At 45.2% G+C, this 24,994-nt stretch overlaps 1 pseudogene; it reads right to left on the bottom strand.

Annotated features, from left to right (window-relative positions):
* Window positions 1–2,573: 2,573 nt before the first annotated feature.
* The window catches only part of LOC123124700 (putative cysteine-rich receptor-like protein kinase 20), an 83,139-nt pseudogene continuing 60,718 nt past the window's right edge, over window positions 2,574–24,994 (bottom strand).

Raw genomic sequence — 24,994 nt, forward strand, 5'->3', positions numbered from 1 at the left:
CCAGGTGAGATTCTGAGATCACTATTCTGGATGTAGTAGATAATAGGACCAATAGTTGTTTTCGGATCAAACCACTTATGATGAAGCAAAGAAAACAAATGAAAGAAAAAAGACTGAAATGAAGGATGACCTTGTTTGTATAGTGACATGGAGAACACTAGTCCCATACGTCCACGATGGCTAGTATTCTGAATGTCTTGCTGGAAGTTTTGCCTTGAGAGTTGGAGATAAATGACTGGTGATGGCCAAATGGGGCCAAAGATATGGTGTCGCTAGCCAAGTTTTGACCGTTCAAGTTGATCATACTATCTTTTTAACTAGTAGTAGTTCATTTAACTACTGATGACAAGTGCTATTTAGGGAAGGAAACATCAATATTAACCCTGAAGTTCAGAGCTGCTACCAGTTCAGGACTGTTTTGTGCCTACATCATCTTGACGTACCAAGCTATGCTAAGAGGAGGTCTAGCTCTTACAAATAAGCCCCTTTATTAGCACACAAGATACAAACAAACTACTAGCGTTCACAGAGGAAAAAGAATCTGTCACCCCAGGAGCTACAAAACTTGTACAGAGCAGAGCTAATCTTTCCATTTCCAAGCATGTTAAAGTGCGCACTCGTGATTTCTCTTCAGGAAAAAAAGCCGAGAAGTGGCGGATGACGCTGAAGGTACAGAGGAGGAAGAACTGCAATACCTGTGGATGTTGCCAACGTTTCTCATTGTAGCTGAGTTGATTTCCAATGAAGCTGTGTAGTTTGAATTCAGATGATGGATCATGCATTATAATTCCCTTACCTCAACGGATCCATGTCAAGGAATATGTTAATTAAATGCAGCATAGTCTCCAGACGCTAGGCAGCTCACATGATTACTGTGTGTATCGACAAGTTCAATTCTACTCCTTTTTTCCTGCTACAAGCCGGGTAGCAAACGGGCGTTTTGGATTTTGCGGCGAGTGCGTTTTACGCTCTGTCTCGTGCCGGAATTGCAGTACATGAGCTTCCTTTTTAGGCTCATCTGCTTTACTTTGGTTTATTGAAAATGCCCTTTATTTACTTAAACCCTTACTTAGGACGAGGTGTGGATGTAGTGTAACTATGCCGTACACATCTTAACAAGGTTTTTGCTGCCTAGCTAGATGGAGACTCTGCTGACACTCTTGTAAAATTACTAATGACTGAAAGGGATTGAAAGAACACTAGAAATCTTGGTGATTAAGTGCAGAACCTAGAGATGCAAGATTAAATGAAACTCATGTGTGAATGGTTTAGGAAGGACTAGCTTAACTCGAAGGCTCACCCACACGGACTCAAGAAAGGAATTGGTTCCTCTGCTTCCTCTGCTTTGCTTCCTCTGATGCAAGACTACCACCAGCAAGCCTGCACTGCTGATGACTTCTTCCTCTGCTTCGATCACCCGTGGATTGCAGTCATCCGTGGATTTGCATCGCTTGAGCAAAGTCCCGTCGGCGAGCCATGGTGAGGCGAGCTTTCTCGATCAGTTCGCGCATGCTCATCTGCGGCTTCGATTGCGTCGCGGCAGCCGGAGATTCGGCAACCTGGTTCTTGATTGCGGAGGAGTGGAGCGGATCCTTGCCGCTGCTGGGAGACGGAAGCTTGCTGCCGTTCTTGATGTTGGCGGGGACGGCGACATGGAGCTCGCCCCCGGAGCAGGCACCGCGTACGCGCTTCGCCGGCGGCGGTTGCTCGCCGCGCACGGATCCGGGGCGCTTTGGCCTCTTGGCATCCGCGGGGTTCGCCATCAAGGCGGGGTTCACGCGCACGCGGGAGGAGCAGGAGTGCAGGTCGGCGGAGGCGGCGGCGCTACGGCGCGGGAGCAGAGACAGCGGGAGCACCGTGGTGCCGGCCATGGTCGCGGCCGCGGAGTTGATCGAGGAGCAACGATCCGGCGTTGGGAGGGAGAGGAAGATGGATCGAGGGAGGCTGATCGGAGGGCGAGGTCAGATGGATCGGGATTTGGGGAAATCGGGGCGATCAAGAAAACAGGAACGCGGGCGGCAAGCGATTTGAATCCGAGTCGAAGTCGGCCCAGGCATAGTTAAAACGCGCACTTTCGTTTTTGAATCCGAGTCGGCCCAGGCATGGCTTCTGATTACTATGTGTCGTTGCTTACGTCTCTCTGCTTCAGTTCAGAGTTCCTGATGTGTTTGTATGGAGATATTCAGGCGCATCAAGGTCTTTTTTCAATCCAGAACAGCGCTTATTTGGAGATCCTGATGTATTTGTAGTGTGTGCAGCTACAGATCTTAACTCTGAGCTCTGTAGTTGCTGCTTGTCAAGTTGAAGTCTGATTATGCGGAAAAAAAACAGAAAAAAAATGAGTTGAAGTCTGATTATTCTCAAGTTGAACATGCCAGCTAAGTATCACTTTTGGTTTGCCATGTATGATCTCAGAAACCTGAAGATCAAGCTTGCAAAGATTTTGGTAGTTGGTACTACAGAAACATGTTTATTTTCACTATACAAAACTGGCTTAATATCTCGAATATATACACTACCTGAGCCGTAAAAAGCCCATAATCCTTGCTTACATTTTTATTGTATATATATGCTACTACTGAATATTCTCCATTTTTATTGTATATATATGCTACTACTGAATATTCTCCATTATATCAAACCTCCGGGTCTAGAATGATTCGAACTCTGGTCGACATTGGAGCTGAACTCGTTATCGTTATGTCTGTTGTTCTGCTTGATTGGCTCACATATGTTGATGTCGTGTCTCTCTCGGCACACCCATGGATCAGCGCAGCGGGCTGCTTAGGCTCCATTGGTAAGCTTATACTTTCAGAGTTCAGCATTGCAGCAACATCTGTCATGGTGGGCCGATCTGTTGGATCTTCCTGAGCACAAAGTAGTGCCACCTGAGCACATTTCGTTATCTCAGAGACTTCATATCCATCCCCTAACAATGGATCCACAAGCTCATGCAACTTTTGGTCCTTCCACATACGCCAAGCTTGAACAAGTTTTTCAACAAGATTGACATGAGAGAATTGCAGCGCGAAAGAAGGAAAATAATCTGGCAACAAAAGTAAACATCCCATGAATGTGAACTAGTATAAGAAATCTTGCTTTAAATATATATGTTCAGTTCACTCACATCTCGTACAAGATCACCAACAGTATCCCCTCGCTTGTCGAGTATGGTATTCTTTCGGCCACTAATAATCACCAGAACCAAAACGCCAAAGCTGAACACATCTGTCTTCATTGAGTGAACTCCTCGAGATGCATACTCCGGAGCTTTGTAACCACTGAAAAGTGAAACAAAAGATATCAAAACTGTAAGATTAGAACATCTGTAGACAAAATGGTGGGAATCTGTGATGATTGATATATTAGGTAGCTGATACCTCGTTCCCATGACCCTACTCGTGCGCTCTTCTGCTACATCTGAACTCAGAGCTCTAGCTGATCCAAAATCAGCAATCTTTGGGAGCATGTTACAATCCAAGAGGACATTATGTGGTTTCAAGTCTCTGTGGACAAGCCAGAACATGGAGTGCTTATGCATGTCCAACGGATCGGGGTCCGTTTCTCAGACGCCCGGGGACGGGATGGCACCATCCTCTTCGGTGCCAATGAACACTCTGAGATTTGGGTCGTTCGAGCCAGCTTCTGCCCCTCCCAGACTCTGGAGTGATCGGATGGAGTCTGATGACGTGCTTGAGCGCAGCTACCTACCCTGGACTTTGATGCTGCTGAAGGTCCTGTGGTTGGGGGCTTGGAGACGACTGTTGCTGAGAAGACCTCGGTCGAGGGAGGAGGGGAGGATCTTGGGCAGGTGGCCCCTCGTTCCCCCACTCTGACCGTTGTCTCATCCTGGGCGAGGGAGCCGACGATGACGGCTTTGGCTAGGGGAGGGGGTCCTGGGAAGGTGGCCTCAGCCCCTTCTTCTCCTCTCGCGGCTAGGGTGGCCGCACCTGCTGTGGTGCCCGCGACTCCCTCTAGCTAGAGGGCCGGGTCAGGTGGGGAGTTCGGGCAGGCCGCCCACGCACTCCCCTCCCCCTGCGCGCCTGCGTCCCAGGGCGACGAGGCGCGGATGACGTTGACGGGGCCGCGGAGCTCCTCACCGGTGCTTGCGGCTGCTCTTGGCGCTTCTTCGAGTGGTGCAGCCCCGCAGTGTGTTGGGGGTGAGGCTGGAGGCCTTACCTCGAGCGGGGCTACCCGGGAGGAGGTCAATGCTTATGGAGGGATTCCGGATCCGGTTTCTGTGGGGCGTCGGATGAGCTGCCGTCTCCAGGATCACCCGGAGGTTGATGACATGCAGCAGCTGTTGGGGAACGTAGTAATTTCAAAAAATTTCCTACGCACACGCAAGATCATGGTGATGCATAGCAACGAGAGGGGAGAGTGTTGTCTACGTACCCTCGTAGACCGAAAGCGGAAGCGTTAACACAACGCGGTTGATGTAGTCGTACGTCTTTACGATCCGACCGATCAAGTACCGAACGCACGGCACCTCCGAGTTCAGCACACGTTCAGCTCGATGACGTCCCTCGAACTCCGATCCAGCCGAGTGTTGAGGGAGAGTTTCGTCAGCACGACGGCGTGGTGACGATGATGATGTTCTACCGACGCAGGGCTTCGCCTAAGCACCGCTACGATATTATCGAGGTGTAATATGGTGGAGGGGGGCACTGCACACGGCTAAAAGATCGTTGATCAATTGTGTGTATAGAGGTGCCCCCTGCCCCCGTATATAAAGGAGCAAGGGGGGGGGGGGTTCGGCCGGCCTAGAGAAGAGGCACGCCAGGAGGAGTCCTACTCCTACCGGGAGTAGGACTCCCCCCTTTTCCATGTTGGACTAGGAGAGAAAGGGGGAAGAGGTGGAGGGGAGGAAGGAAGGGGGGGCGCCGCCCCCCTCTCCTTGTCCTATTCGGACTGGGGGGGGGAGGGGCGCGCGGCCCTGCCCTGGTCTCCTCTCCTCTCTTCCACCTAGGCCCACTAAGGCCCATTAAGTTACCGGGGGGTTCCGGTAACCTGCCGGTACTCCGGAAAAATCCCGATTTCACCCGGAACACTTCCGATGTCCAAACATAGGCTTCCAATATATCAATCTTTATGTCTCGACCATTTCGAGACTCCTCGTCATGTCCGTGATCACATCCGGGACTCCGAACAACCTTCGGTACATCAAAAACATATAAACTCATAATATAACTGTCATCGTAACGTTAAGCGCGCGGACCCTACGGGTTCGAGAACTATGTAGACATGACCGAGACACCTCTCCGGTCAATAACCAATAGCGGAGCCTGGATGCTCATATTGGTTCCCACATATTCTACGAAGATCTTTATCGGTCAGACCGCATAACAACATACGTTGTTCCCTTTGTCATCGGTATGTTACTTGCCTGAGATTCGATCGTCGGTATCTCGATACCTAGTTCAATCTCGTTACCGGCAAGTCTCTTTACTCGTTCCGTAATACATCATCCCGCAACTAACTCATTACTCACAATGCTTGCAAGGCTTATAGTGATGTGTATTACTGAGTGGGCCCAGAGATACCTCTCCGACAATCGGAGTGACAAATCCTAATCTCGAAATACGCCAACCCAACAAGTACCTTTGGAGACACCTGTAGAGCACCTTTATAATCACCCAGACGTTTGGTAGCACACAAAGTGTTCCTCTGGTAAACGGGAGTTGCATAATCTCATAGTCATAGGAACATGTATAAGTCATGAAGAAAGCAATAGCAACATACTAAACGATCGAGTGCTAAGCTAACGGAATGGGTCAAGTCAATCACATCATTCTCCTAATGATGTGATCCCGTTAATCAAATGACAACTCATGTCTATGGCCAGGAAACACAACCATCTTTGATCAACGAGCTAGTCGAAGTAGAGGCATACTAGTGACACTCTGTTTGTCTATGTACTCACACATGTATTATGTTTCCGGTTAATACAATTCTAGCATGAATAATAAACATTTATCATGATATAAGGAAATAAATAATAACTTTATTATTGCCTCTAGGGCATATTTCCTTCAGTCTCCCACTTGCACTAGAGTCAATAATCTAGATTACACAGTAATGATTCTTACACCCATGGAGTCTTGGTGCTGATCATGTTTTGCTCGTGGAAGAGGCTTAGTCAACGGGTCTGCAACATTCAGATCCGTATGTATCTTGCAAATTTCTATGTCTCCCACCTGGACTAAATCCCGAATGGAATTGAAGTGTCTTTTGATGTGCTTGGTTCTCTTGTGAAATCTGGATTCCTTTGCTAAGGCAATTGCACCAGTATTGTCACAAAAGATTTTCATTGGTCCCGATGCACTAGGTATGACACCTAGATCGGATATGAACTCCTTCATCCAGACTCCTTCATTTGCTGCTTCCGAAGCAGCTATGTACTCCGCTTCACACGTAGATCCCGCCCCGACACTTTGCTTAGAACTGCACCAACTGACAGCTCCACCGTTCAATGTAAACACGTATCCGGTTTGCGATTTAGAATCGTCCGGATCAGTGTCAAAGCTTGCATCAACGTAACCATTTACGATGAGCTCTTTGTCACCTCCATAAACGAGAAACATATCCTTAGTCCTTTTCAGGTATTTCAGGATGTTCTTGACCGCTGTCCAGTGATCCACTCCTGGATTACTTTGGTACCTCCCTGCTAAACTTATAGCAAGGCACACATCAGGTCTGGTACACATCATTGCATACATGATAGAGCCTATGGCTGAAGCATAGGGAACATATTTCATCTTCTCTCTATCTTCTGCAGTGGTCGGGCATTGAGTCTTACTCAATCTCACACCTTGTAGTACAGGCAAGAACCCTTTCTTTGCTTGATCCATTTTGAACTTCTTCAAAACTTTGTCAAGGTATGTGCTTTGTGAAAGTCCAATTAAGCGTCTTGATCTATCTCTATAGATCTTGATGCCCAATATATATGCAGCTTCACCGAGGTCTTTCATTGAAAAACTCTTATTCAAGTATCCCTTTATGCTATCCAGAAATTCTATATCATTTCCAATATGTCATCCACATATAATATCAGAAATGCTACAGAGCTCCCACTCACTTTCTTGTAAATACAGGCTTCTCCAAAAGTCTGTATAAAACCAAATGCTTTGATCACACTATCGAAGCATTTATTCCAACTCCGAGAGGCTTGCACCAGTCCATAAATGGATCGCTGGAGCTTGCACACTTTGTTAGCTCCCTTTGGATCGACAAAACCTTCCGGTTGCATCATATACAACTCTTCTTCCAGAAATCCATCCAGGAATGCAGTTTTGACATCCATTTGCCAAATTTCATAATCATAAAATGCAGCAATTGCTAACATGATTCGGACAGACTTGAGCATCGCTACGGGTGAGAAAGTCTCGTCGTAGTCAATCCCTTGAACTTATCGAAAACCTTTCGCAACAAGTCGAGCTTTATAGACAGTAACATTACCGTCAGTGTCAGTCTTCTTCTTTAAGATCCATTTATTTTCAATGGCTTGCCGATCACGGGCAAGTCAACCAAAGTCCATACTTTGTTCTCATACATGGATCCCATCTCGGATTTCATGGCTTCAAGCCATTTTGCGGAATCTGGGCTCTCCATCGCTTCTTCATAGTTCGTAGGTTCGTCATGGTCTAGTAACATAACCTCCAGAACAGGATTACCGTACCACTCTGGTGCGGATCTTAATCTGGTTGACCTACGAGGTTCAGTAATAACTTGATCTGAAGTTTCATGATCATTATCATTAACTTCCCCACTAATTGGCGTATGTGTCGCAGAAACTAGTTTCTGTGATGATCTACTTTCCAATAAGGGAGCAGGTACAGTTACCTCATCAAGTTCTACTTTCCTCCCACTCACTTCTTTCGAGAGAAACTCCTTCTCCAGAAAATTTCCGAATTTAGCAACAAAAGTTTTGCCTTCGGATCTGTGATAGAAGGTGTACCCAACAGTTTCCTTTGGGTATCCTATGAAGACACATTTCTCCGATTTGGGTTCGAGCTTATCAGGTTGAAGTTTTTTCACATATGCATCGCAGCCCCAAACTTTAAGAATCGACAACTTTGGTTTCTTGCCAAACCATAGTTCATAAGGCGTCGTATCAACGGATTTTGATGCTGCCCTATTTAGAGTGAATGCAGCCGTCTCTAAAGCATAACCCCAAAACGATAGCGGTAAATCAGTAAGAGACATCATAGATCGCACCATATCTAGTAAAGTACGATTACGACGTTCGGACACACCATTACGCTGTGGTGTTCCGGGTGGCGTGAGTTGCGAAACTATTCCGCATTGTTTCAAATGAAGACCAAACTCATAACTCAAATATTCTCGTCCACGATCAGATCGTAGAAATTTTATTTTCTTGTTACGATGATTTTCAACTTCACTCTGAAATTCTTTGAACTTTTCAAATGTTTCAGACTTATGTTTCATTAAGTAGATATACCCATATCTGCTCAAATCATCTGTGAAGGTGAGAAAATAACGATATCCGCCACGAGCCTCAATATTCATCGGACCACATACATCTGTATGTATGATTTCCAATAAATCTGTTGCTCTCTCCATAGTTCCGGAGAACGGTGTTTTAGTCATCTTGCCCATGAGGCACGGTTCGCAAGTACCAAGTGATTCATAATCATGTGGTTCCAAAAGTCCATCAGTATGGAGTTTCTTCATGCGCTTTACACCGATATGACCTAAACGGCAGTGCCACAAATAAGTTGCACTATCATTATCAATTCTGCATCTTTTGGCTTCAATATTATGAATATGTGTATCACTACTATCGAGATTCAACAAAAATAGACCACTCTTCAAGGGTGCATGACCATAAAAGATATTACTCATATAAATAGAACAACCATTATTCTCTGATTTAAATGAATAACCGTCTCGCATCAAACAAGATCCAGATATAATGTTCATGCTTAACGCTGGCACCAAATAACAATTATTTAGGTCTAAAACTAATCCCGAAGGTAGATGTAGAGGTAGCGTCCCGACCGCGATCACATCGACTTTGGAACCATTTCCCACGCGCATCGTCACCTCGTCCTTAGCCAATCTTCGCTTAATCCGTAGCCCCTGTTTCGAGTTGCAAATATTAGCAACATAACCAGTATCAAATACCCAGGTGCTACTGCGAGCATTAGTAAGGTACACATCAATAACATGTATATTACATATACCTTTGTTCACCTTGCCATCCTTCTTATCCGCCAAATACTTGGGGCAGTTCCACTTCCAGTGACCAGTCTGCTTGCAGTAGAAGCACTCAGTCTCAGGCTTAGGTCCAGACTTGGGTTTCTTCTCCTGAACAGCAACTTGCTTGCTGTTCTTCTTGAAGTTCCCCTTCTTCTTCCCTTTGCCCTTTTTCTTGAAACTAGTGGTCTTATTGACCATCAACACTTGATGCTCCTTTTTGATTTCTACCTCCGCTGCCTTTAGCATTGCGAAGAGCTCGGGAATTGTCTTATTCATCCCTTGCATGTTATAGTTCATCACGAAGCTCTTGTAGCTTGGTGGCAGTGATTGAAGAATTCTGTCAATGACGCTATCATCCGGAAGATTAACTCCCAGTTGAATCAAGTGATTATTATACCCAGACATTTTGAGTATACGCTCACTGACAGAACTATTCTCTTCCATCTTGCAGCTGTAGAACTTATTGGAGACTTCATATCTCTCAATCCGGGCATTTGCTTGAAATATTAATTCAACTCCTGGAACATCTCATATGCTCCATGATGTTCAAAACGTCGTTGAAGACCCGGTTCTAAGCCGTAAATCATGGTACACTGAACTATCGAGTAGTCATCAGCTTTGCTCTGCCAGACGTTCATAACTTCTGGTGTTGCTCTTGCAGCAGGCCTGGCACCCAGCGGTGCTTCCAGGACGTAATTCTTCTATGCAGCAATGAGGATAATCCTCAAGTTACGGACCCAGTCCATGTAATTGCTACCATCATCTTTCAACTTTGCTTTCTCAAGGAACGCATTAAAAATTCAACGGAACAACAGCACGGGCCATCTATCTACAATTAACATAGACAAGCAAGATACTATCAGGTACTAAGTTCATGATAAATTCAAGTTCAATTAATCATATTACTTAAGAACTCCCACTTAGATAGACATCCCTCTAATCCTCTAAGTGATCACGTGATCCATATCAACTAAACCATGTCCGATCATCACGTGAGATGGAGTAGTTTCAATGGTGAACATCACTATGTTGATCATATCTACTATATGATTCACGCTCGACCTTTCGGTCTCCGTGTTCCGAGGCCATATCTGTTATATGCTAGGCTCGTCAAGTTTAACCTGAGTATTCCGCGTGTGCAACTGTTTTGCACCCATTGTATTTGAACGTAGAGCCTATCACACCCGATCATCACGTGCTGTCTCAGCACGAAGAACTTTCGCAACGGTGCATACTCAGGGAGAACACTTATACTTTGATAATTTAGTGAGGGATCATCTTATAATGCTACCGTCAATCAAAGCAAGATAAGATGCATAAAAGATAAACATCACATGCAATCAATATAAGTGATATGATATGGCCATCATCATCTTGTGCTTGTGATCTCCATCTCAGAAGCACCGTCATGATCACCATAGTCACCGGTGCGACACCTTGATCTCCGTAGCATCGTTGTCGTCTCGCCAACTATTGATTTTACGACTATCGCTACCGCTTAGTGATAAAGTAAAACAATTACATGGCGATTGCATTGCATACAATAAAGCGACAACCATATGGCTCCTGCCAGTTGCCAATAACTCGGTTACAAAACATGATCATCTCATACAATAAAATATAGCATCATGTCTTGACCATATCACATCACAACATGCCCTGCAAAAACAAGTTAGACGTCCTCTACTTTGTTGTTGCAAGTGTTACGTGGCTGCTACGGGCTTAGCAAGAACCGTTCTTACCTACGCATCAAAACCACAATGATAGTTTGTCAAGTTGGTGCTGTTTTAACCTTCGCAAGGACCGGGCGTAGCCACACTCGGTTCAACTAAAGTGAGACAGACAGACACCCGCCAGTCACCTTTAAGCAACGAGTGCTCGCAACGGTGAAACCAGTCTCGCGTAAGCGTACGCGTTATGTCGGTCCGGGCCGCTTCATCTCACAATACCGCCGAACCAAAATATGACATGCTGGTAAGCAGTATGACTTATATCGCCCACAACTCACTCGTGTTCTACTCATGCATATAACATCAACGCATAAAACCAGGCTCGGATGCCACTGTTGGGGAACGTAGTAATTTCAAAAAATTTCCTATGCACACGCAAGATCATGGTGATGCATAGCAACGAGAGGGGAGAGTGTTGTCCACGTACCCTCGTAGACCGAAAGCGGAAGCGTTAACACAACGCGGTTGATGTAGTCGTACGTCTTTATGATCCGACCGATCAAGTACCGAACGCACGGCACCTCCGAGTTCAGCACACGTTCAGCTCGATGACGTCCCTCGAACTCCGATTCAGCTGAGTGTTGAGGGAGAGTTTCGTCAGCACGACGGCGTGGTGACGATGATGATGTCCTACCGACGCAGGGCTTCGCCTAAGCACCGCTACGATATTATCGAGGTGTAATATGGTGGAGGGGGGCACCGCACACGGCTAAAAGATCGTTGATCAATTGTCTGTATAGAGGTGCCCCCTGCCCCCGTGTATAAAGGAGCAAGGGGGGGTTCGGCCGGCCTAGAGGAGAGGCGCGCCAGGAGGAGTCCTACTCCTACCGGGAGTAGGACTCCCCCCCCTTTCCATGTTGGACTAGGAGAGAAAGGGGGAAGAGGTGGAGGGGAGGAAGGAAGGGGGGGCGCCGCCCCCCCTCTCCTTGTCCTATTCGGACTGGGGGGGAGGGGCGCGCGGCCCTGCCTTGGTCTCCTCTCCTCTCTTCCACCTAGGCCCACTAAGGCCCATTAAGTTACCGGGGGGTTCCGGTAACCTCCCGGTACTCCGGAAAAATCCCGATTTCACCCGGAAGACTTCCGATGTCCAAACATAGGCTTCCAATATATCAATCTTTATGTCTCGACCATTTCGAGACTCCTCGTCATGTCCGTGATCACATCCGGGACTCCGAACAACCTTCGGTACATCAAAAACATATAAACTCATAATATAACTGTCATCGTAACGTTAAGCGCGCGGACCCTACGGGTTCGAGAACTATGTAGACATGACCGAGACACCTCTCCGGTCAATAACCAATAGCGGAGCCTGGATGCTCATATTGGTTCCCACATATTCTACGAAGATCTTTATCGGTCAGACCGCATAACAACATACGTTGTTCCCTTTGTCATCGGTATGTTACTTGCCTGAGATTCGATCGTCGGTATCTCGATACCTAGTTCAATCTCGTTACCGGCAAGTCTCTTTACTCGTTCCGTAATACATCATCCCGCAACTAACTCATTAGTCACAATGCTTGCAAGGCTTATAGTGATGTGTATTACTGAGTGGGCCCAGAGATACCTCTCCGACAATCGGAGTGACAAATCCTAATCTCGAAATACGCCAACCCAACAAGTACCTTTGGAGACACCTGTAGAGCACCTTTATAATCACCCAGACGTTTGGTAGCACACAAAGTGTTCCTCTGGTAAACGGGAGTTGCATAATCTCATAGTCATAGGAACATGTATAAGTCATGAAGAAAGCAATAGCAACATACTAAACGATCGAGTGCTAAGCTAACGGAATGGGTCAAGTCAATCACATCATTCTCCTAATGATGTGATCCCGTTAATCAAATGACAACTCATGTCTATAGCCAGGAAACACAACCATCTTTGATCAACGAGTTAGTCAAGTAGAGGCATACTAGTGACACTCTGTTTGTCTATGTATTCACACATGTATTATGTTTCCGGTTAATACAATTCTAGCATGAATAATAAACATTTATCATGATATAAGGAAATAAATAATAACTTTATTATTGCCTCTAGGGCATATTTCCTTCAGCAGCGGTGCGCCATGAGGGCGGCCAAGCTTCGTGACATTGAGGTCACTACTGGTATGTTGGTCAACACCTCTAATTCCATTCTGCATTTTTCTAATGATGAGATCATTAATAATGCAGATCAATTAGGGGTTTCACTAGGTAGTAATGATAGTGAAATTTCTAATTTCGTAAATGATATCCTGGATTTGGAAGCGGAACGCGCTTTAGAAATAATTCGAAACTTAGCAGTGGTCAAACCCATGAATGATTCTGACATAGATGCGTTGGGAGTGAGGGTGCTCGATAACTTTTGTGTGGATCTTGCACCATCCCTTCCTGAGACAGAGGAAGAGGATGGTACCTTCGAGGCTGAGGTAGTTAGGTCCACGGAGCCCGGTTGTGAGGACAGGGCGGAGGATCAAAACAAACCTAAACGCAAGTGGAAGCGGAAGATTTACCCTGCTTCGGCGGTGCGTAGAAGTGCTAGGATCCGTACTACTAAAAAAATTCATGATGAAATATGAGAGGAATCTTTTGAAATAGCAGAGGTCTAAAAGACTTGGCTAAAAGAAGGTTTCTTGCGGATGCTTCTATCGATCATAGGTTGGATTTGATTGCTCTCTCGGAAACTGGTCGAGATAATTTTTCTACCCAATTTCTCAGTACTTTATCGGGGGTGTCGATTTTGATTGGCACTGCCTTCCTCCGAGAGGAAGATCGGTTGGGGTCTTACTTGGAGTTAGATGTGAATCGCTGGAAGTCCGAAGCGTAGTGATGGGAGATTTCGCTGTTAAGTTTCGGGTTAGATCGAAGGCAGATGGGTTTAATTGGGCGCTGGTGGCGATATATGGTGCCCCGTAGCCCGAACTCAAACCAGAGTTCCTGGCAGATCTCGTTCGAATTTGCGGTTCTGAGCAGCTCCCAATCTTGGTTGGGGGTGACTTCAACATTATTAGAAGGAGAGAGGAAAAGAACAATGATAATTTCGACGACAGGTGGTCGTTCATGTTTAATACCATTATTGAAAGCTTGGATCTGAGAGAGATAGAGCTTTTGGGTAGAAAATTCACCTGGGCTAATACCTTGCCAAATCCGACGTTTGAGAAGCTGGATCGAGTCCTCGCGAGCGTTGAATGGGAACATAAATTTCCCTTGGTAACAGTCTAGGCGTTGTCGCGCGGAATATCTAACCACACGCCTTTACTGGTTAACTCTGGTGAGGCAACCCACATGGCAAACAAAAATTCCTTTTCGTTCGAATTGGCATGGTTTGAAAGAGAAGGCTAAAGATGCAGGAGGTAGGACTTCGGTTGAGCGATGGCAGAATAAGATAAGGCACTTGAGAAGTTTCTTGCATGGGTGAGCTAAGCATCTTAGTGGGATTTATAAGGCTGAAAAGGAAAGGCTCCTTACACTTATTCAGTCCCTAGCTTTAAAAGCCGAGTCCACACTTCTAGAGACCACGGAGCTTCATGCAAAAATTGATGCGGAGATGAGATTGAAAGAACTTCTTCGTGAAGAGGAATTGAAGTGGGCGCTGCGAGCTAAGGTTCGGAAAGTTGTCCAGGGGGACGCGAACATTCAATTTTTTCACATGATCGCCAATGGCAAGCACAGAAAGAAAATAATCTTTCAGCTTGAGCAAGAAGAAGGAACGATTTTAGGACAGGAAAACCTAAAATTATACATATCCGAATATTACAAGCAACTGTTTGGGCCTCCGGAGGATAATTGTGTATCCCTGGATGAGTCTAGGATTGAGGATGTTCCTCAACTTGCTGCAGATGAGAATGATATTTTGACTGCCCCATTTTCAGAGAAAGAGGTGTTTGAAGCTATTTCACAGATGAAAAATAATAAGGCTCCAGGGCCGGATGGATTTCCGGAAAAGTTTTACAAAAAGTGCTGGCATATTATTAAAGGGGATTTGATACCGATGTTCCATGATTTATTCTCTAGACAACTTCAGTTGTTTCACTTGAATTTTGGAACGATAACTCTGCTTCCTAAGAAAACAGAGGCTGTGAGAATTGAGCAATTCAGGCCGATCTGTCTTCTTAACGTTAGTTTCAAAATTTTCCAAGGTAGGGACTAATAGGCTCACGCAGATTGCGCATTCTATGGTGCAGCATTCCCAAACTGCTTTCATGCCGGACAGAAACATCCTAGAAGGGGTTGTGGTCCTTCATGAAACGCTCCACGAAATTCACACGAAAAAACTCGATGGAGTTGTTTTCAAGGTGGATTTCGAGAAAGCGTACGATAAAGTCAAATGTCAAATGGCCTTTTCTTCAACAGGCCTTGCATATGAAAGGTTTTGATCAAGCCTGGCGTCGCCAGGTAGAATCTTTCACGCAAAAAGGGAGTGTTGGAATTAAAGTGAATGACGACATAGGTCATTATTTCCAGACACATAAGGGCCTGAGACAAGGTGATCCGATGTCTCCTATTTTGTTCAACATTGTAGTCGATATGTTGGCGATTCTAATAGGAAGGGCTAAGGAGGCTGGTCAGGTAGGTGGACTGGTGCCTCATCTTGTTGATGGAGGTGTGTCTATCTTACAGTATGCCGATGATACTATCATCTTTATGGAGCATGACTTAGCAAAAGCGAGAAACATGAAGCTGGTGTTATGCTTATTTGAACAATTGACTGGGTTAAAGATGAACTTTTAGAAGAGCGAATTGTTCTGCTTTGGCAAGGCCAATGAGGAACAGGAGTCTTATAGGCAATTGTTTGGGTGTGAATTGGGGGCTTTACCTTTTACGTATTTAGGTATACCAATTCATCATCGTAAGCTGACAAACAGAGAATGGAAGTGCATTGAGGATCGATTTGAGAAGAAACTGAGCTGTTGGAAGGGCAAGCTCATGTCATACGGAGGCCGATTAATTCTTATTAATTCGGTTCTCACGAGTATGCCTATGTTTCTCTTGTCTTTTTTCGAGGTTCCAGTTGGAGTTAGGAAAAGGCTGGACTTCTATCGATCCCGATTCTTTTGGCAGAGTGTTGAACTAAAACGTAAATACAGACTCGCCAAATGGGACATTATTTGTAGACCAAAAGAAGAAAATCTTGAAGTCAAGAACAGATGTCTTCTCAGCAAGTGGCTGTCTAAGTTATCTGTAGAGACGGAGGCCACATGGGCGCAGATTCTCCGTAGTAAGTACCCCCACTCCAAAACTTTGTCCCAGGTGACAGCGAGGCCGACGGAGTCACCTTTTTGGAAAGGGCCGATGAGAGTTAAATCAGCTTTTTTCAATAGGACAAAGTTTATAATCGGAAATGGCACCACCACGCGATTCTGGGAGGATACTTGGCTAGGGGAAACACCCCTCGCGCTTCAATATCCATCTCTTTATAGCATTGTTCAACGAAGAGACGCTTATGTTGCAACAGTACTTCAGGCTATCCCTCTCAATATTCAATTCAGGAGGACGCTTGTCGGAAATCGTTGGGAAGCTTGGCTCCATTTAGTGAGTAGACTGATGGAGGTCCAGCTGTCTCAACAGCCCGATCAGTTGCGCTGGAAGCTTACTAGGACTGGAGAGTTCATAGTTAAATCGATGTATCTCGATGTTATCAATTCTAACTCCATTCCTAGTTCCAAATATGTTTGGAAAGTCAAAGTTCCTTTGAAAGTTAAAGTGTTTATGTGGTTTGTACATAAACAAGTCATTTTAACTAAGGACAATTTGATAAAGCATAACTAGACAGGACCTCCTAGATGTAGTTTTTGTGATCGGGATGAAACTATCAAACACCTTTTTCTTGACTGCCCGTTGGCAAAAGTTCTATGGCGGACAGTACACATAGCTTTTAACATTACTCCTCCGAACTCTGTCAGCATGTTATTTGGGACATGGCTTAACGGGATAGAGTCCGAAACAACAAGACACATTCGAGTAGGAGTATGTGCTTTATTGTGGGCAGTCTAGAACTGCAGAAATGATTTGGTTTTTAACAGAACAACAAATATTCATTTTTTGCAGGTTATCTTCCGAGCCACTGCGTTGATCCGTATGTGGTCGCTACTCACTCTGACGGAGGCCAGGGAGCGTTTGGTTACTGGATCTATCCGGTGGGAGATGGTAGCACGGGATATTTTCAACCAGTTTGGATGGCGGTCATGTAATAGGATAGGCAATTAGTTTCCCTATCTTTCTCATACTAGCCGGTTGTGGCTTTATATTTACTTTTTCGGCTCTCTGTGAGCTTTTCTTTACTTTCATTGAGACTTTAAGACCTTTGTTGAACCTATTTGCTATTTAATTAAGTTGGCAGTATGCACCTTTCTGATGCAGAGGCCGGGGTGACCCCCCTTTTCGAAAAAAACACCATGTAATTATCTTGAACCGCTTAGACCATCTTAGCAATGGCCCTTTTGTTCTGTCTGCAAAATGTTCAAAGAATGGTTATCTTTTTTTTGGAATTTTCTATTCTGCTCTAAACCAAACTATAATAGTTTACTTCCTAAAAAAACGAGGCCCGTGTGGAAAATAACTACAATAGGGAAAACTTACCACATATGTAATGATCAAGGAACCATTTTGCATGTACTCATACACTAGAATCCTTTCTTTCTCATGGATGCACCACCCCAATAACCTAATCACATTGGCATGCCGAAGCTTTGCAAGCTGCAGTTCACTGTTGACATCAAGCATTGCTGCATACTCATCAGCTCTTTTGATAGCAACATTAAGTCCACCAGGCAATTGGCCCTGCAATTTTTACTAAGGGAGTTAAAATTAACTTTATCTAAGCAGACATCCACGCTTTATTAGGAAGACAAGGGGGATATGCATTCACTTTGTTAACTTGTTTCTATATTGGCTTACCTTATACACCCTCCCAAATCCTCCCCATCCAACTATCACCTTTTCTGAGAAATTGTCTGTAGCATCCATGATCTGACAGAAATCGAACCTTGTGAATCCCGTGCAAGCCTCTTCCATATGGGTACAAAGCTCCACAAGTTCTTCAATGTCAACGATATTCTGTTCTCGAACATCAATTTTTCCCGACTCACAGATAATCTACCCTTGTCACCAATGGGAATTTAACGAACACTGACACTATTAAAAGTATAATTTTTTTTAGAAAAATGCTCCAGTTTGTTTGTGTTTCATGTGGTTAATAATGGAGTAAGTATGTGCTAAAGGAACTTCTCAAGAGCTGTACTATTGGTAGTTTGAAGTTCTTATACTGTACTCCCTCCGTCCCAAATTATTTGTCTTAGTTTTGTCTATGTGTAGACATGTTTTAACGTTAGATATATCCATATGTAAACAAATCTAAGACAAGTAATTTGGGAAGGAGGTAATATCATACATGTATGGTTGCTTCCACTAGCTGGTGCTCTTTCATGACGTGCTATTAACTTATTTTACTACAGTTAAATTCTATGTGGTGACACACACAATATTTATTCATGAAAAAGTATGCATGTGTAACAAAAGTAATATCAAAATCATTCATTTGGAGACAATGAAGCAATCCAAAATACTTGAAGCATATAACATTGACATGAAACTTCAGTCTATTACTTTCCATATCTGAGTCCATGATTAAGCGCATTAGGAAATTCACAAAAGTGCTTACCTACAAATTGTTGTTCTCCAACATCGCAGAGTTCAGTAGCTCCTTGAATGTGTATTTTGGTGAACTCCAAAGGTTTTGTTGGAAGCCTAAATGTAGGAAAATCTCATCATTATTGTGCCACCCATCTTTGGTTTCAACAAAGCCATAAGAAGTGGGAAACTTCATGCATTTGAGTCTGTATAACTGAACTTATGGCATGGATACATAACTTGAACATGACATTAACTCAACTTAACAAGGAAAAATCGTGCTTATATTGACAAAGATGCTAGGAATATGACAAATCATTTTGTATCTCAAGTCCAACAAATTCATCGATGTGGCGTGCATACTGTAAAAAGCTGACCTGATGTGACGATTTGGGCTATCTGTGACTACAGTGAGCACCCCCTCATCAGCCTGCTAGACAATATTAAATATCATCGTTATTGATGTACAACTAACCAGCACAGATTGTATTTATTCAGGTTAGCTGTAGCCCCTCACTCCCCCAATATCCAATCCTATTGGTCCACAATTAATTACTCATTGTAAAATTCATAGGGGAGTGCTTCGGTACAACCCCCCTGAAACGTATAATGGATAGAATGGTTATTTCACATTAGGTATAGGAATGCCCACCCGACGACGTACGTCCGCGGGCGACGTCGTATGCCCGCCCGCATATGCCGCACCCATCGCCGTACGTCGCGCCCGTCGCCGTTCGCCCGCCCGCGTATGCCGCACCCGTCGCCGTACGTCGCCGCCGTACGGCCGCACGTCGCCGTCGTACGGCCGCACGTCTCCACGTTGGCGTTGATAGTTATGAAAAAAAACATCACGGGAGCCGCCAACGCCCGCCGTCGTAACCCTAAACCCTAAACGCATCCACGCCAACTCCACGTCGCCCCCCGTCTGCACGTAGTCGCCGTCGCCCTCCACGTCGCCCGGATCACCGTCCAAACAGGCCGCCGCGCGTGCCCCGGCACCGTTGCTGCCGCCGCCGCGTTCCTTTGCCGTCGCCCAGATGGCCGCCCACTCGTGATCTTCGTCGCCGCCTTCCTCTCCGGAGTCCGACTGCTACAACCGGCCATCATCCTGGCGACACCTGCCTTGGCCGGCCAGCAACGTCACGCCATCAGCGCGTTCGTCATCGGACAAAATGGATCCAACTGACATCCTCGCCGCCGTGCAAGAGGTTGGTTTGAGACGTTGTTGTGCTTGATGAACTAATTATTTTAGGTATGATGTTACACGATGTTCGATTGATCTTAGGATTTTCTTAAATATGTATAGATAGAGGAGGAGGGCGATTATGATGGCGATGATTACGGCGACGACAACGGAACCTCATCACTGAATATGGATGAAGCTGCTGAGGAGAACTACATGAGTTTGGATGAATCTTATAGTGGCAATGTAAGTGTGATCAATGTTGATAAAAACAATAAATACGATAAACCACATGGACAATTACATGTTTTTTGCATCATGCAGCTACATGGCGATAATGATGATGATATGGATATAGATGATTCTGAAAGTGCACTCCGGGTATGTTTAAAAAAAAGAAGAAATGACATAATAACCGTATGAGCGCTTACATGTATTTTTGAAAAATGTGCGCAGATGGACGAGGAATGGGACTTTGTGAGGAATATTGTGGACGATGAAAGTGACAAATCGCATGTTGATGCATCTCATGATGACAGCTCCAGCAAAGTAAGTTTTGAAACTTACATACATTACATATTAAAATAATAACTGACTGACATACATGGTTTCATGCCTTAATTTACAGGCAGATGTAGATGGTCCTAGTGGGAAGGATGAGCATGTTGTTGATGATCTGTTTAATTTTGACATCGTATTTGATGAATATCAGCAAGATTCATTGGAAGGTCATGAGGAAGACGTTCAGGTCACTAGGAGAGGCTTACATTTTCTATAACCAGTATGCTAAGGAGCGTGGTTTTAGCGTAAGAAAGGCGCTGAAATTTTTGAAAGGTCCCGAGGGAAGTATGTGCTTGAGAAAGTATCTATGTGCGAGAGCTGGGAAACGACAGGCAAAATTGTGTACAATGGAAGGCAGGACCCGCAGGCTCAGAGCGGAGACTCGTTGCTTCTGTGATGCACATATAACTTTGAAGCTTGATAAAGAGCGTGACGTTTGGTATGTCAGCAGTTTCAGTGATGATCACAGTCACGTTCTACCTAGACCGGATGAAGTCACGTTTCTTCGGTCTCATAATCAGATAAAAGAATTTCAGAAAGCTGAGATCTTAACTATGGCAGGTGCTGGAATCAGGAAACATATGATTTATGATAATCTCGTCAGTAGGTACGGGTCATATGCAAAGGCTGGTTTTGGGAGGAAGAAGCTTTATAACATGTGTTATAGAGAAAAAATGAAGTTGCTTGCACAAGGTGATGCAGACACTGCCATTGGGATCATGATAACCAGAAGAGAGAGGGATCCAGATTTCTTCTTTGAGCACACCGTCGATGATGAAGGAAGGCTGAAAAAACTATTCTGGTGTGATTCTCAATCACGTCGAGACTATATTGACTATGGTGATGTGACCGTCTTCGACAGCAGATATAGGATGAATAGATATGGCATGCCATTTATACCTTTTGTCGGTCTGAACAACCACCGTTGCACCACGGTATTCGGTTGTGCTCTTGTGTCTGACGAGACGGAAGATACATATGTCTGGGTGCTTCAGACGTTTCTGAGGGCTCACTGTCAGAAGAGGCCCAGGTCAGTAATTACTGATGGAGATGCAGCTATGATTAAAGCCATCAGAAAGGTACTTTTGGAGGTTTGGCATCGTCTTTGCTCGTGGCATATTGAGAAGAACATGCAGAAACACCTTCATCATAAGTCTCTAAAGGAGTTCAGGTCTCTACTTTATTATGCCACTTCAAAAAAAGTATTTGAGGAGATATGGGCAACGTTTACTGCCAAATGACAGTCAGAGAAAACAATGGCATGGTTACGTAGGATGTACAAGAAGAAAAGGCTTTGGGCTGCATCATATCTGTCTGGTGGGTTTTTCCTAGGTATGCGAAGTAACCAGCGAAGTGAGAGTCTGAATTCATGCCTTAACTTGCATCTAGACTCCGGTATGACTATTGTTGATATGATTGTGCACTATGAGAACTGCATCATGAAAGAAAAAATGCCCTAGAGGCAATAATAAAGTTATTATTTATTTCCTTATATCTTGATAAATGTTTATTATTCATGCTAGAATTGTATTAACCGGAAACATAATACTTGTGTGAATACATAGACAAACAGAGTGTCACTAGTATGCCTCTACTTGACTAGCTCGTTGATGAAAGATGGTTATGTTTCCTAGCCATTGACATGAGTTGTCATTTGATTAACGGGATCACATCATTAGGAGAATGATGTGATTGACTTGACCCATTCCGTTAGCTTAGCACACGAGCGTTTAGTATTCTACTATTGCTTTCTTCATGACTTATACATGTTCCTATGACTATGAGATTATGCAACTCTCGTTTACCAGAGGAACACTTTGTGTGCTACCAAACGTCACAACGTAAATGGGTGATTATAAAGGTGCTGTACAGGTGTCTCCGAAGGCACTTGTTGGGTTGGCGTATTTCGAGATTAGGATTTGTCACTCCGATTGTCGGAGAGGTATCTCTGGCCCACTCGGTAATGCACATCACTATAAACCTTGCAAGCATTGCAACTAATGAGTTAGTTGCAGGATGATGTATTACGGAACGAGTAAAGAGACTTGCCGGTAACGAGATTGAACTAGGTATTGAGATACCGACGATCGAATCTCGGGCAAGTAACATACCGATGACAAAGGGAACAACGTATGTTGTTATGCGGTCTGACCGATAAAGATCTTCGTAGAATATGTGGGAGCCAATATGAGCATCCAGGTTCCGCTATTGGTTATTGACCGGAGACGTGTCTCGGTCATGTCTACATAGTTCTCGAACCCGTAGGGTCCGCACGCTTAAAGTTTCGATGACGGTTATATTATGAGTTTATGAGTTTTGATGTACCGAAGGTTGTTCGGAGTCCCGAATGTGATCACGGACGTAACAAGGAGTCTCGAAATGGTCGAGACATAAATATTGATATATTCGAAGCCTATATTTGGATATCGGAAATGTTCCGGGTGAAATCGGGATTTTATCGGAGTACCGGGGGTTACCGGGACCCCCGGGGGGGCTTAATGGGCCTACATGGGCCTTAGTGGAAATAGAGGGCAGGAAGTGGAGTGTGGGGCGCGCCCCCCAAGGCCCAAGCTGAATTGGTTTAGGGCAAGGGGGGCCGGCCCCCTCTTTCCTTCTCCTCCTCTCCCTTTCCTTCCCCCTCTCCTACTCCTACTAGGAATAGGAGGAGTCCTACTCCTAGTGGGAGTAGGACTCCCCCTTGGCACGCCTCTCCCTAGCCGGCCGCCTCCTCCCCTTGCTCCTTTATATACAGGGGCAGGGGGCACCCCAGAGACACAACAATTGATCTCTTGATCTCTTAGCCGTGTGGGGTGCCCCCCTCCACCATAATCCACCTCGATAATATCGTAGCGGTGCTTAGGGGAAGCCCTGCATCGGTAGAACATCATCATCGTCACCACGCCGTCGTGCTGACGGAACTCTCCCTCAATGCTCGGCTGGATCGAAGTTCGAGGGACGTCATCGAGCTGAACGTGTGCTGAACTCGGAGGTGCCGTGCGTTCGGTACTTGATCGGTCGGATCGTGAAGACGTACGACTACATCAACCGCGTTGTGCTAACGCTTCCGCTTTCGATCTACGAGGGTACGTGGAAAACACTCTCCCCTCTCGTTGCTATGCATCACCATGATCCCGTGTGCGTAGGAAAATTTTGAAATTACTACGTTCCCCAACAGTGGCATCCGAGCCTGGTTTTATGCGTAGATGTTATATGCACGAGTAGAACACAAGTGAGTTGTGGGCGATATAAGTCATACTGCTTACCAGCATGTCATACTTTGGTTCGGCGGTATTGTTGGATGAAGCGGCCCGGACCGACATTATGCGTACGCTTACGCGAGACTGGTTCTACCGACGTGCTTTGCACACAGGTGGCTGGCGGGTGTCAGTTTCTCCAACTTTTGTTGAATCGAGTGTGGCTACGCCCGGTCCTTGAGAAGGTTAAAACATCACTAACTTGACAAACTATCGTTGTGGTTTTGATGCGTAGGTAAGAACAGTTCTTGCTCAGCCCGTAGCAGCCACGTAAAACTTGTAACAACAATGTAGAGGACGTCTAACTTGTTTTTGTAGGGCATGCTGTGATGTGATATGTGTTGGAAATATGCCCTAGAGGCAATAATAAATGGTTATTATTATATTTCTTTGTTCATGGTAATTGTCTATTATTCATGCTATAATTGTATTGTCCGGAAATCGTAATACATGTGTGAATACATAGACCACAACGTGTCCCTAGTAAGCCTCTAGTTGACTAGCTCGTTGATCAACAGATAGTCATGGTTTCCTGACTATGGACATTGGATGTCATTGATAACGGGATCACATCATCAGGAGAATGATGTGATGGACAAGACCCAATCCTAAGCATAGCATAAAAGATCGTGTAGTTTCGTTTGCTAGAGCTTTTCCAATGTCAAGTATCTTTTCCTTAGACCATGAGATCGTGCAACTCTCGGATACCGTAGGAGTGCTTTGGGTGTGCCAAACGTCACAACGTAACTGGGTGACTATAAAGGTGCACTACGGGTATCTCTGAAAGTGTCTGTTGGGTTGGCACGGATCGAGACTGGGATTTGTCACTCCGTGTGACGGAGAGGTATCTCTGGGCCCACTCGGTAATGCATCATCATAATGAGCTCAATGTGACTAAGGCATTAGTCACGGGATCATGCATTGCGGTACGAGTAAAGAGACTTGCCGGTAACGAGATTGAACAAGGTATTGGGATACCGACGACCGAATCACGGGCAAGTAACATACCGATTGACAAAGGGAATTGCATACGGGATTGATTGAATCCTCGACACCGTGGTTCATCCGATTAGATCATCGTGGAACATGTGGGAGCCAACATGGGTATCCAGATCCCGCTATTGGTTATTGACCGGAGAGGCATCTCGGTCATGTCTGCATGTCTCCCGAACCCGTAGGGTCTACACACTTAAGGTTCGGTGACGCTAGGGTTGTAGAGATATGTGTATGCGGAAACCCGAAAGTTGTTCGGAGTCCCGGATGAGATCCCGGACGTCACGAGAGGTTCCGGAATGGTCCGGAGGTGAAGAATTATATATAGGAAGTCCAGTTTCGGCCACCGGGAAAGTTTCGGGGGTTACCGGTATTGTACCGGGACCACCGGAAGGGTCCCGGGGGTCCACCGGGTGGGGCCACCTATCCCGGAGG

Source organism: Triticum aestivum, chromosome 5D (genome assembly GCF_018294505.1).
Source record: "Triticum aestivum cultivar Chinese Spring chromosome 5D, IWGSC CS RefSeq v2.1, whole genome shotgun sequence".
NCBI classification, from domain to species: Eukaryota; Viridiplantae; Streptophyta; class Magnoliopsida; order Poales; family Poaceae; genus Triticum; species Triticum aestivum.